Here is a 15,043-nt window from a genome sequence, read left to right as displayed (position 1 = left end):
TTAGACTATCATGACTTCAGAAAATGTCTGACAAACATCTGGGAGCCACTGCTGGCAGGAACGGGTGAGTTCCAGCAATACTGCTCCCTGCCAGGCCACCCTCTCATTTCCCAGCCAAAAATAAAAAGATGTGCTCCCTGGAAGAGTACTCTGAAGGGAGGCTGGCCATCATGTTCACCACAATTAAAGAGCAGGCTTGTAAAAAGTATGCTCAGGGATTATAAAAGAACAACCTTGTTACTTCTACGTCTCTAGTTCAAAGATGCCAATACTGCCTCCCTTTGCTGGAATAAGGCTGATTTAGACCACAAGATACAGATTGTAACAGAAAAATTGCCAACTTCAAGGACGATAAAATATTGTTTTAAAGAGGCAGGTAGAGTTTTGAGAGAAATTAATCAACCTTTCGCATTCACCTCTGACCTTTTACAGTATGTAATTAATTAAAGAAATCAAAAACTTAAAAAGAAAAAAAGAACAAAACCACAAGCTTTTTTTTTTTTTTTTTTTTTTTTTTTTTTTTTTTTTCCTTACTAAACACCACAGCTGGATTTACTAAAATTATAGTTGAGACCACTGGAAAATTGCTAGGGTGATAAAACAGCTTGTATCATAACCACCACTTTCATTCTGCTCTGTGGTTTAAAAATGTAGCTGATTTACTCTCTAACTTTTCTTGTCTGAAAAATGTAGCTATACAATCCTTGGTGGCTAAAACTATTGCTGAGTCATTCTACTTTGCCACAGCTGATTTATCCTTCAGAAAGCTCTCACCACGCTGTCTGGAGAATGATTGGACATGCTTTGGCTTCTGCACAACCATCCCACATATATCCCCAAAGCCTGAAACTGTACAGGGAGTTCTTTGGAAGATAGAGATGAGAAAGGACTACAAAATATGTGCAAGGAGTGTATAAACACAGTAATAGGAAATGCAGAATAGTGTTCACCAGCTGTTAGACTCTTCCCATCAGAGAGTGATCTGGACAACAGGCTGCTTCCTGTACACCTCAGCTTCTCAATTCCAGGCTCTCATTGAGAGGGGATTCTCTGGTTGATTGTTCATATGGGAAGGAAGAACAGATGCAAGAGATCAAGACTGGGAGAAACCAGAAATTAAGACAAGGTCAAGAGAGAGTTTGAAATTGTTGGAGAAAGGTGGAGAGGCGGAGAGTCTGCCAAATAAACCCACTATAACAAGACAACATTTAATTGTGTTCCATTTCTGCCCACCAATTCTGCATGGTCATCCCATGCAGATCCAGTAGACCCTGTTACTTCCCCTGTTTCTGTCAACACAAGATATAAAAATGCCAGTGATGTGGGAAGTATGCCCTGATAGACTCACCAGGTTTTCATAGCACATGCCACCCAAGAATGAAGACCCTGCTTTTCTCCCATGAGTAGGAGTTTCTCCCTCCCCCAGCAATTTTTACCAGTGTGTCCCAAAACTCAGCATGCCCCCTCATTAACTTTTTGGCCCTAATTGGTTTATCATGGGAGAAAATTGTGAACAGGTTGTGAAAGTAGTCAGGCAAAAGAAAACAACCAAATCAAGCCAAATATTTATTTAAAACAACCCTATGATAAAGCCTGTGTTTTGGCTTTCACATCCCCAGAGTAATCATAGCAGATCTTACTGAAAGTAGAAGTTCAGATATGATATGGTCTTAAACAATCAGAGACAAAAAAATTCAGCAGATTGTGTTCTCAGCTCATAAAACCACTACATTAAATGCAACATATTTACTACAGCCCTCAAAGGTGCACAGTAAAAAGGTACAGTTTTTACTCTGCAAGACCTATTCCAAATCTATTTCATTTCTCTTGGGAGTCTGGATTTTACTGGATTTAAGAGACTTCCTTCTGATCTGTGCTCCGTGAAAGAGGGAGTTAGAACCTGTACAAAAGAACAAGCCAGGTTTATTTACTTAGTAGGATATTCTCATTGCATAGTGGGATCTTAGAGTGCTCATGGGTAGACACTTTGTGGCTGGGTAAAGCTGCTCTCAGCAGGTGGATGTAGCTGATTCCAGGGGCTCCCGACAGGAAAAATTCATGTAGCAGTGGAAAGAAAAGAAGCCCAGGACTCTCTGCTGGCACAGCAGTGTGGCAGCACTAATGGTCAGGGTTTAAATGAAATTTAAACACAGCATCTTGTCCTGGGCCAAAATTGTGCAGAAGTGACTTGAATAAATTTTTTGCTTCATGACTGGCCTTTGAAGAAAATATAACCACAAATAACTGGTCCAAAATACTGATAATGACTTAAACATCTGTCATCTCCAAACACAAAGCCCAACCTTTATCACAGCATAACTCTGCAGATTCTTTGCTAGCATAAAAATCAGAAGATGAGGTAAAATTCTTTCCTAATTAAACTTTTACCAACAATTTATCACCAGTATTTTCATACCCAAGTGCAGGCAGAACTCGTGGTTATGTTGGATATTTTTTACCAGGCTAAACCTGCAGTTAAATGCTGCAGATCTAATAACAGGTTCCATAAGCAGCACTCACAATTCTGTAAGACTTCCCAAATATTTTTCTGACAGCACCTTTTTTCTATCTTGAAGTGCACAAGTGACTGCAAAATCACTTTGCTTTCAGCTCCATGATGTAAGTGTTGGTCAAGGGCTGAGAGGAAAAGTGCAGGGGAAGATTTCCCTGCCAGGTAACCAACCTTGCCAGGAAAGGGCTTCTCTGTCATGCTCAGATTTTTCCCCAGGATTTTGAAAACTCTCAGAGTATTCAAGCTGAAATATGAAAATGTCATATTATTTAAAAAAACCAAAACAAATAAAGTTGTTGTTCTCTAATCTAGATATGCATTAGGCTGTCAGATATGAGCCTGTAAGGTATCATAGCCTCACTACATGCAGTCTGTTATTACAATCTAAAGATTGTATTGTCATGACAACAGGTAGCACATTTGGTTAGACACAAAATTTTAATGCTATCATTTCCTGATTTTTGAGTGCATAACAATGCATTGAAATTTTCTTAATGCAGAATATTTAGTTAGCATTTTTTTAAGCCTTGGTATTCTATGAATGTAAAGTCATTCAAGCATAAAATTTATAAAATTTTAGATTCTTCAAATTTATAAATATTCAGGCTTACATAGGGTTACATTATTCTTCCCTCATGTACTCTTCAAAGTTATTTATTAACAGCATATATAAGAATATGCTTTATAATAGAAAAAACCCAGCCTCAATAAAAGATAAGTGCAGCACAAGAAGAAACATTCACTTGGTCCCTAAGGAACTGAATAGTTTCATCTACAATAAAGATTTTCCAGGAAGAACCTAACTGTTTTCTTTGTTGCTCATATTCAGTTTCATTCCTGTGAGCCAGGTGATGCATAAAGATGTGAAAATCAGATTTTTCAGATAAACCACAAAAGAACAGAAATTAGGGTTCTGGCAGATGGATTATCATGAACCCAGAAAAAAAGACTACTAAGAAAAAAGATTCAGAATTAAACTGCTGATTATTTTTGAGATATGATGCTAGGGTAATATTGGTATTCAACTAACCCCTGGAACTCAGGGATCCATCTGTACTCTGGGATCAATCAGTTGTAATACAATGAAAAGCAAACTGTGGAAGGCATCCAAGGCAGGCCTCAGTTGCTGCAGAGTTTGTTTGGACAGATTTCAGCTCGGTACCCATTGTCTTTATGCAGCTTCTATGAACATTTGACTGTGATATCAAATCCATCCCAACATTTAATCTGTGGGAATTTAGTACGTGCTAAAGCTTAAGCAAACAGGTGCAAAGCCACCATTTCTCAGAAATTGAGATTTTGCCTTTGTAGCTTCACTTTTGCAGAGCAGATTAAACAAATCTGCTAAGAGGAAGTGTAAGCAGATGCAGTTCCTCACTATCCTTACACAAACACATACCTATCACAATTATATATGTATATAGAAGTATATACACAACTTTGTTTCTGAGTCTGACATAAGTTAAGAAAACTTCAGTTTCTGAAGCAAGTCAGTACCCAGCTATCCATAAATAGCAATGACCACACTAAACTGCCTGGAAAAGCTTCCAGATCAGCAAATCTGCTCCTACCCTCAGTTTCTTTGGTCATTCTTGGATTTAGGCACTGGTTCTGTTTTACCAACTAAAATTTCTGATGGTCAGCCTATATATTCCTGAAGACTGAAAACTAAATAAGAAACTGTCTCCAAGTTTTTGTTAACTGTGACAAAATTTCAGTAACATAGTAACAAAAAAAAAAAATTAACTTTATACATATCTCACTTTCATAATTTCCATCTGTATGTTTGATATTCCTGAGTCATTTAATAGGTGTTAGGCATATGAAAGATTTTGAGGAAGCAAATTGTCCTGTGACCCACACAGTAAATGTCACTGTATATAATTTTTCTCTCTCTTTTTTTAAAAAATGAGTTATGTTCATCTTTAACAGAAAAAAAATAAAATTCAAAGACTACTTATACACTTTGTGAAGGTACACAGAAGTGATCACTATTTTTAAATCATTATGTGGCTTTGTATTTCTTAAAATGCATCTTCGTGGAGTAATAATATCTGCCTTGCAACCTTAAACTATTTTAGTGGTAAAATTTAATGCATTTTGTATAAAAATATCATTGCAAATACAGCCTCATGCAGTTTCTGTAAAACTCAATGAACTTAAGGGAAGGGATTAGTAGATTAAGTTTTGTATTGATTTTTTATTATTTTACTGTTAAAATTATTTTTTTTTTCCCTGAGGACACATATAGTTCACCCAACATCCTTAGTGTATATCCATACATGTCCTCACATTTGCTCTGTTGCACAAAATTGAATATTCAATTTATATTTTTATGTATACATATTTGTGTGACTTAAAGCCTACAAAGATATGAAATTATTTTGACTGGTTCTTGAGCTCGGAGTATTGAGTGATGCAATACTTCAGTACCTGTTTGTATATTAAATGTTTAAAAATCATTAAAAGATAAAGAGTTATGCAATAGAGCAGAAAGTTTCTTCACCTTTTTCCTAATTAACTGGTAACTTCTAAAATGAAGCAGAAAAGTTTACATGAGCCATGTCTTAGCTCAAAATTACATTTTTAAATGATTATTTTATTTTAAATTGCAGTATCTTAAGACTGTTCCTAGTCATTCAGAGGAGAGTTTTCATTAGAACCACTGCTCTATGAAAATTTTAAACTGCAGTAGCATAGGTAAAAGGAAATCATTTGGTGGCTGAATTTGTGTTTAAAACAGATTCATTCATTATTCCTTTTAATTGGAGATGAAAGTACTCTGCATTATAGAAATCAAATCTTGAAAGCTCTGCTCTCAGGAATTCATCCACTACCCTTCCTTTCTCGATTCCTTAGTATGTTGAAAAGAAAGAGAGAGGGGAGGTAAAATAACAAGCCTGAAGATAGGACATAGTGGAAGAAATAACCTTATGATAAGGGAGGAATAAAAATAAGAAGAGCAGTAGTAGTCAGGGATATCTCTCAGTGCAGGGATGCAAAAGCCCCTAACCAAATAGAAGAACATGAAAAGAGGTGGATGTTGATAAAGCGTGGTGGCATTGTATCACATATTTTGTCCTTCCTGAAACAGTTCCTTTAATAGGTATTTTCAGAGAAGGCACTGGTTGGCCACAGGCTTCACTCGAGGTGAGGTTTTCCAGTTTCTGCAAGAACATTGGGGAAAAAAAAAAAGAAAAAAAAAGCCATTCTGCCTTCCCAAAGATGCTCACCAGATTTAGAGTAGCTCCTTATGTGCTTGCAGTGGTCTCCAGAGAGTAAACTCAGTGGCTTTGTCCACAACCTAGAGATAAGAGACGAGAACAATATCTAGTGACATCTTAAGTCTCCATGAAGTCAGGGAAGCCCATGTTCCTATTGTAATTTCTGTTTTGAGGCATCAGCCCGAGTGTTGCTATTGAAAAGGTGCAGAGTGTTTTATCAGCACAGAACTCCCACGACTCAAGCACAGACTGTCCAGTAACCAGGCATGGACAAAGTGGCAATCAACAGGATAGTAACATTTTGTTGGTTTTGAGTGTTTGTTTGCATTTGAAATATTTCAGGAAGAATGAAAAATCATATATTTTGGCAGGTTTAAATGAAAGTTTTCCAAGTGCTGAATGAAAAAGTAGAATGCCTTCTTGTTATATCTTTATGACTAATAAAATTAGACAAAACATTTTTCTAAAATATTGTATTGTAATTTGACAGCAAGTATGAAGGAAGTGAAAGGGTTTTGATTTCAAACAATAGAATTTAAGCAATCTCAAGCTTAAATGCCTTGCTGTTAATATTTGAAACTATTCAACCCAAAGTAATTTTAAATTTAGCAGATGGAACTCTTTATTTAATAGCAAAACCCAACATGATTAATCTTGGATTTAAATGCTATTTAACTCCAAAGTGTTCAAAATGCTGAAGTCAAATATTGTAACCATAGCTAATCTCAAAACAAATGAGAATATTGCAACATGGTTCAAGCCAAGGAGGGAAGCTGAATGTTAAACAACATCTGGGAGCAGAACAGTCTATTAAAGAAGCAGATTTTCCAAAGCAGACTAGCTAGGCAATATAAACAAATTCATTCTCCTGTAACAGAATAACTTGAGTTCCACACAGTACCTGATGTGTCAAATACTGTAAGTGAGGGGCAAGAGACAAAATCCCTTTTGGAGCTGTGATCTACAGTCAAATACAAATGTTAAAATGAGAATTAATATTTCTTTCAAGATCTTGAAGTCATCTTAGTGCATCATGGACTACTTAAACTGCCATACTCTCTCTAAAAGCAGACTAAAGGATTACAGCTACACAGGCTTTTTTTCTCTTGCGCAATCTGGATAGAAATAGATGTGTTTCCTTTTTTTCCTGATGGAAAAAGTTATTACTACAAAATACCAATAAACTCTACTGAAACAGAAATAGTGCTCAGGAAATCATTATTTTACACTCAATTACCAAAAATTTTCCTTTAAAATTGCAGGCAGATCAAATTCATACCTGCTGGGCAGACGAGCAGGCAGACTTAGACAAATGTGTATGTGCCATAATTCTTCCTGGACTTCTGAAGCAAAGTTTGAGCTGTTATTTGAGGTCCAAGGATTTCTTATTAATTTGGAAAGTATCACATAAGTATAAATTCCAAGGAATCAATAAAATTAATCCCAGAATAGGGAGCAAGTAAAAAAGACCAAAAAAGATCAAGGCCCTTAAATCAAAGTATTTTAGATAAAAAGAAAAGTACACATATTCATACTAATACTTTGCCACTCAGGGAGAGAAGAGCATTGATATTAAGATGGTGCATGCTGTTGTTATAACTATCATTGGCAGAAATACCCAGGCTGCACCATTAAATTTTTCTTTTACTGTACCAGATGGAATGCTGACGTCACTGTCCAGTTCTTTTCTTCTCTCATATCTTGACAGTATCTTTAGATATCATGAATGTTAAAAATACTGTTATCAGGAAGAAATGGGATTGAGTACAACAAATTTCTTGTCCTCCCACCTCCAAGAAGGAAATTTCTATGGAAAGAAAAGTAGGAGGGATGATACATAATGAAAAAGGTTACAGAAATCAAGGGAAGATAAGCCAGAAGAAAATTAAGCAGGGGAGAACAGGTGGAATAAAGCAGGGATGAACAAAAGTAGTTTCACTAGGCAGTTGTCAGATTTTAATACAATAGTGATTGAGAAGTTTCACTAGAGATTAGAGCCCTTGTAGGCAGCCTCCCTCATCCTGAATGAAACATTGACTATCCTGTGTCCAGGGCCACTGGAAACTCAGAGCTTCATCTGCACTAGGCACAATGCTCCATCTCACCACAAAACATTCCCTGTGTGTTGTTGTTGCTCCAAAATCCCCACAGGATGTTGGACAAAAATCCAGTAAATGTCTTCAGTAGAATAGTTGAGAAAATCACATCCATTCCTTCAAAAATGTGTAGAGTTTGGAAAGATTTCTTCCTTCTAAGAGGGTCCAAAAAACTTAGAAATGTGGCTTTTTCTCCTTCATCAACAGGGAATTCTAGGGAAAAAAAGGGACTGTTTTGGTAGAGCAATAATGAACTTTCTCTTCCTGCTGTCTACTTGAAAAGATCTAGGAAATTTAACAGTAATAAAATTGACCTGAACACAGCCTAGGCTGATGAAGAAAATCCAAGTTCCCAGAAATTTTTGCCTCCCCATAGCTGGCTGCTTCAGTGGCAGTGAGACTGCAGGGTACCCAGCATCTTCATCTCCCTGTAATACATTCACAGGAAAAGGGCTTCTCAGTTTCATTTTCTCTTCAGGCAAAGTTTTCCTGAAGGGAAAATATTTTCTTTCCTATAAAACCATTTTTGTTTTTTTTGCATGGAAAAATAGGTTATTTCACCCAAAAACCCATTTCATTTCAGAGAATTTGCATGACAGAAGAGACCCATATGATTTTATCATCTGATAAAATTGATTTCACAGTAAATTATTTTAAAATATTTCCTCGGAACAGATTATTAGCTCTTGAGAAATCACTCCACTGCTTTTCTATTTAGATCTTCATACTTTACATTTTTAATAAATCTAACAGCTTCCAAAGGAATAACTCTTAAAAATAAGTTTCCTCTTTTTTTGAAGTTGCTGTTCTTTCCCATCTCTGATGCTTCTTCCAATACCCCAGTACATTGGGATAGTCAAAAAATCCTCAAGTTCATATGGTGAAATGCTCTCAGTGTCTTAAAATGCAGAGATGTTTTGATTGTCCCTTGTGATTCCTGGGAAAGGTTCAAGTCATCAGCTGGCAGATTCAGTTACTGAGCACACAGAGTCAGTGAAATCTCACATCTCGGGCATGACACAAGAACTGGGAAGGACAAAGTAATTTAAGATTAGATGGGACCTCCACTTTCCAGAGGTTCACACGCTACAAGAAGCAGCATAACCACATAAACTCGTTGTGTTCAAGATCCTTTTAACTTTAATAACTCTGCCTTCTTGCTCCATCTTACCAAATTGATCCTTTAATCTCCATGTGCCATCCAAAGGCTTTGTTCTCACACAGTGCATCCCTTCCCAAAACCTGGCTGGAACCTCAGGGGCCCAGATTATTTTTTGAGATTCCCTGGTATTTACTGCAGTGATTCATCCAGCACATTCAAGAACTATGAGGCTATAATCATCAACACCTAAAACGAGCTTTGTGTCAGTTTTGGTTTGGGCCATTAGTATTCCTTCATTCACTCTTAGATTTGTTTTTGGAGAGGAAAAAGACAAACAGAAGTCCAGTGCTGCCTTGTAAGAATTCTGACAGAGATGTGTGAGTTAAAGTCCTGATAACTAGAAACTTTCACACCTATGATAATCCTCAAGGCACTTAAAACACTAAACTAACTAACAATGCCTTTAAATATCAGCTTCACACAAACCATCGAGTCACAGATCTCTGTGTAAATGTGTACATGGAAAACTGAAATAACCCCTGCATGATGCATTTTGAAGCTGGAATGTGCTTTGTGGAGGAAACTTGATTCTCTAAAGTAAGTGGCATTGCAGACCCAGCTCAGGTACTGCAGACAGGACCAATTTAGCCTATCCAAGTCAAAAAGAATTGCTCACACAGTATGTTCAGGAATGATTTGAGATAGTCACACAATAAATGGGGTGACCATGAATGTAGATCATTGGAATGTGATGCCAACTGACTGTTGTTAGATCTGGGACAATTTATGGTGCACTTAACCTGTCTCAGACCCAGAGGCCTGTAAACTCCCTGTAGTGCTGGTTTCTGCATGACTTTTTGCAATAGCACAGTGGGTGATGAGCATATACTCATGTTTACAGCAGGACCTGCAGCCCTATTCTTGCTCGCATGCACTTGGGATAAACACAGCATTCAACCTGGTATTCAAATATGGTTTTCCAGACTTAAGAACCAATGGATACTTAAAATGTAAATAATACCAGTAGTATTTTTCTTTGTTAGAGACTTCACTTCTTTCAAACTTGAATTGTACTGCTGTCATTTCACATTTTTTTCTTGTCTTGAACCATAATTTTTTTGGTTATGATTTTTGGAGAAATTGTGTATATCCTGCATTTTAATTATAGTTTTAAGGTACTTGTTAACCTACAATTAGCATGGTATGAAGCTGAAGGGCTGCCTTGGTTGGGCCCAAAATAACCTTGTAATTTTCTCCTTATTCTCAGCTTTCCAAGCTCTAAGGCTCCAGATTGTTTGATACCCATTTGGATTTTTAGCCCATCGTGAACTTGACACAGTTGCTAAGATACATATCAGTCTGCAACGTGTTGATACAATATTATTTAAACACTTTAAAGGGCAGCCTAACAGCTCTCTGTAAACACAAAACTCCACCATAAACTGTTCTCTGCGGAAGCAAGCAGCCTGACACAAAAAATTAAATCCAGGGTATTTCAGATTGCTGTGCCAGCCTTTGTGAGCATCTGCCCACAGCCAGGAAAGCCCCCCACAGTTTGTGGCCGCCCTGGTGCAGCTTCAGCACACACACAGGTCCCCTGGCTCGGTGCCTGCAGCAGCCACCCTGCCCCAGCTCCCTGCCTGCCAGGCTCCTCTGCTGCTTTGCTGTCACAAGTGTGCAGTGAGTTTAATTTGATTCCATGGTGGCAGCCCAGGGCCAGCGGCTGTTTCCAGGCCTACCTCAGCAACCTGCCCAAAATCAGTCTGACCACCAGCCCTGTTCATGATCAAAGGCCTTGCCACACTGCATAATGCTTAAATTTAACAAAAAAAAAAAAAAAATAAAAAAAAAAAAAAATTAAAAAAAAAAATAATTAGGCATTTACCGCTTTACAAGGAAGGGCCGGGGAGTCCCACAGTCAGCAGAAAATACAGGCCGAACTCACGGGGCGCTCCTGTAACTGTTTGTATTCCACAACACTTTGTCAGCTTGGACAACAACTGTCAGGAAAAAGGTTTAAAGACGTTCTCAGGTGATGCTAAGTGTTCCCTGAAGCAGAAAGGAGCCCTTACACAGAGCTGAGTGATGAGGATGTTTTTCAGAGGTCTCTGTGCTCTCTGTGGGCCGCACGGCCCCACGGCCAGGGCGCGTGAGGGCAGAGTCTGGCAGTGCCCCCACACATCCACAGACCACACAAACCTCACAGCAACAGCTGCACCCACACAGCTCAGCCACTGCCTCGCGTCTCCCAGCACCATTTCCCACTCTCTGAAAGCAGTGAGGAACATCTTACACAAAATATCCCTACCTGGGGATCCACAGATCGTGTCTCATGATGTATTAACAGCATTGCCCTTGTGCAATCATCTCCTGCACCATGTTTGCACTGGTAATAATGGACCAAGTTTTCAAAACAAAAAAAACTTCCCCAAAACTCTACACTGTTTTCAGAGTAAAAATATCTGCATACACACTATGCCTTGACTCCACAGTATCACAGTCCTGAGGGCAGTTTCATGAGGGCCATGCATCAATACGGGTGATGGAGGGGCTAAAAACACCTGAAAATTCTTTCCCACTTACTTAGTTAATCCCCACCAGGTTTATTTTTTTAAAATAATTATTCTAAATATCCTCGGGTCAGTCTTAAATTTTAACAATATATTTGGCAGTTTTCCTGTACTCCAGTAAGTAGAACAGTGGTAAATGCTTATCTTCTCCCTTCTAGTTTTACTTCCTCCACTAAAGCATATTCTGTCTGTTCATTCTTTCACTTTTTTTGGATCAGGCTAAAACATTTTCAGTGTCATGTCTTCTCTCTTCTATGAGAGTTCAAACTGCTGCATCAGCTTTTCCTCTACCTGACTTTGTCCTTTTCTAAATATACCTGTTAATCACTTCAACTACTAAGTTTCTAATGACATGATGAGTAAAAGCAGAGCAGGCTGGGGTGCAGGTAACAATTCAGATCACCAGCAAAATCCAAAGCAACAAGGCTTTATCTTGCAGAATAAGAATATCTTAAAGAACAGGCCACGACATACAACATTTCTTTTTCTGCCTCAGCTTTTAGTCACATCATTTTGTGTGGTCACAGAGACAACCACTTCTCATGAATCTGAGGGCTTGTTTTAGGGTTTTCTTGATATTCATATTGTCCTTTGACACTATGCCCACAGCCAGCTCTTCTGAAAGACCACACTGTGACCACTGTCCTGGTGTTTATGTGTCAGTGTGTCATGCTCTGCTGCTTCAAATTCCTATCAGATTTTTTTTTGTTTTGTGGACCATATAATCATTTTGCAACTTGTTTCCAAAAGAAACAAGGTTTCTAGTCTTTCTCATTCCAAGGTCCTAAACTTAAGTAACAACACCAAGAATGGTGATTTTTACATGAGTTTTTTATTATTATGCAAAACCTGTTTAATGTTAAAAATCCATTTCAAAATGGAAAAAAGAATTCCACTTGCAAAATTAATCTAAGGCCACACAAACACTCAAAAATTGCTTCACATTTTTAAACAAAACCAGAATTTTACCATCTTTTTCAATTAAAATAAAAGTCTCTAGAAAGAAAATACTTCCATTTCAAATTTTCTAATGAAGTGTACTTCCTGTTCTTTGCATTTATGTTCCTGATATGTCCTATCATTGATAATATACAAAGACGTTTGTTCCTCTTTCTCCTGTGAAAATGGAAAGCGATCCAAATAATATTTTCTCCAAGGCCAGGCCTGAGTGTTGCAATAATGTGACACCATAATTTACCATGCTACTGCTAATCCTGCCTGACCAGACAGATGTGAACATTCTTCCTTGCACAGCCATCAGAGAGTACCAGCCTGAAAGTCACTTCCAGCACATGGTGAGTGCTCAGGGCCACCAGAGGTCCAAGAGTTGGAGTCAATTCGCCACACACTCTGCACACTCAGCAGAAGAGAGAACAAAAATCATTCTCTACTACTCTGATCCCATGGAATTTGGAAACCCAGTAAACTGAGGCTTGTGAAGACACAAGATATTGCAGTTAGCACATTGTAGGATCTATGTCCCACTCTTTCACATTTGCCAGTAAATATTTTCACCAATTCTAAAAGAAAAATAAACCAAAGAACAGTGTTAAGACAGAATCCTCGGACTGACTGTTTTGAGATCCATGCTTGGATGAATACTGTACTAAGCACACTTTTTTTATTCTAAATTCAGAACTGCTAAGTGTCCCCACATGTTCTTAGGCCACAGTGACAATCTCTAGTTAGGACTTATGAGGAGGGCTATAATGTAAGAAAAATCAATATTGTTATTTTAAAGTGTTCAGCCATGAAAGAACAATCAACGGTTGAAAAGACCAGGAACAATCGATTTCAATGAGCAGTTCATATTGGGTAACAAGGCAGCACAGAGACAGATAAAGATTGAACTGATAGGAAAGAATATTTAAAGCATTAATTAGATACACTAGAGCTTAATGCCCCTCAGAAGAGTTTTTAAAAAAAGACACTATCTTGAAGTTTCATATTCCATTGCAGAATTACATCCATCAAATAGCACTTGACAACTGTGACATTGGAAACTATTTTCTTTTAAAATAATAATAATTTGTTAAGCTACAGCATATACTGCTGTTTGAATTCTGTGGGAGCATGTAATGTCATTTATTGAACTCTCTAGAGGAAAGTTACTCACACATCTAAGTAAATAACTGCCAAAATTTATGGCAAAGTAAATGACATCTTCAAACTGGGATTCCAAGCTGGAGCTGTCATAACATGGTATGAGACTTAATGTGAAGGCCCTGAATGCCAAAAAGTCACATGATCCTGTTTTCTTCTATAGGAATGCTTGGAATCAGGTACCCATTTTGGTTTTGAGATGTACATACATACATTAATAGATATGTGCCCATTCCTTGTCACAAAAAACTAATTTATCCCTTATTTCAAAGGTTTGTGGGAAAGTGTCAGGAGAACAAAAACATTCAACAAGACTTACAGCCCCAAAACCCAACACAAAAGATACACAGCAACCTAGCAAATAGCAGGAATGTGGAGAGCATCTGTAAAGGTGCACATTGTAGAAAATGGGACTAAATTCAAAAATGGAGAGAAGAGGTAAGGGAGAACTGGAGGCTGAGGTCTCCCACATTTTAAAATGTTCTCTGAAATAGTGGGATAGGTTGACACCAATTTTTCATTAAGGCTTTGATTTACCTTTGACAGTATCAGACTGCCACTAACAGTCTACTCAAAGATAAATCAAGGGTGTATAAAATATTTTTGGTCCAGAGTAAAACTAAGAGTGTATTTGTTTATGCTAGAAATGCAGTAAATGTACCATTAATTATTCTTCTTGGCTGTATTATCTAGTGCTCTTCAGTCAAGATAAAGTTTGAAGGACAGAGAATACTTTGCCACAAGTGAAAAACCAAAGTCAGCATTTGTCCAATTTCCTATTAATTTGTCATGGAAACAGTATAAAACTTCCTTAAAACACGCCTTGAACTAGCAGAATATATACATTAAGTGCTATATTTCACCACACTGAGACACTAAACAATCTTTCCTTCCTTAAACCCACTAACCTCACTTTCCAGAGCTCTCATTTATCTTGTGGACATACTGAAAAAGAAAAACCTGAGTGAAAAGCACTACATATTCATTCTTTCACAGAGAGCGAAGGACAGGAGATTTATGTTGTAGAACCCTATTAACATAAGCAGTAGTATCTCTGTGGAAATGAAATAGGCAGTAAGGAAGTTTTCTTATGGAAGTAAAGAAAGCATTAACTCAAATTTGCTTTTCTATTGGATTCAAACTCGTCAGAATTTGAAATTTCTTTTGGTATCAAGTTTCAAAAGATTATTCATGCTTGAATTCCTGAAACAAATGGAAAATAAAGGAATATGAAACTTTTGGCAAAAAAAATAATAATCAGACATGTTGCTTAGTTAATCTCAAACCCTGCTACTATGAAGGGCTTTCAGCATTTTTCTCAACCCTAGATGCAGAGTATTAATTTAGACAGAGATTTGTACTTCTGTCTGTGTCTACAAAAATAGATGTAAGTGATGAAGCAGAGGGTGCCTTCCCAGGATAAATGAAACAGCAGC

The 15,043-nt window shown here is 37.5% G+C and overlaps 1 long non-coding RNA gene across 4 annotated transcripts in view; it reads right to left on the bottom strand.

Annotated features, from left to right (window-relative positions):
* Nucleotides 1-11,132, bottom strand: part of LOC130256702 (uncharacterized) — a 177,143-nt gene extending 166,011 nt beyond the window's left edge. The window contains exons 1-3 of one of the 4 annotated variants that reach the window (XR_008841169.1): nucleotides 10,820-11,070; nucleotides 5,746-5,816; nucleotides 2,684-2,756 (exon numbers count right to left, since the gene is read on the bottom strand). This is a non-coding gene — a long non-coding RNA (uncharacterized LOC130256702). Of the gene's footprint in view, nucleotides 1-2,683; nucleotides 2,757-5,745; nucleotides 5,817-10,819 lie in introns of all 4 variants that reach the window. The other 3 variants (XR_008841168.1, XR_008841167.1, XR_008841166.1) reach the window with 3 other exon arrangements.
* Between the last annotated feature and the right edge of the window lie 3,911 nt (nucleotides 11,133-15,043).

Source organism: Oenanthe melanoleuca, chromosome 9, assembly GCF_029582105.1.
Source record: "Oenanthe melanoleuca isolate GR-GAL-2019-014 chromosome 9, OMel1.0, whole genome shotgun sequence".
Lineage (NCBI taxonomy): Eukaryota > Metazoa > Chordata > Aves > Passeriformes > Muscicapidae > Oenanthe > Oenanthe melanoleuca.
Note: the sequence above shows the minus strand (reverse complement) of the source record. Positions and strands in the feature narration are given on the sequence as shown.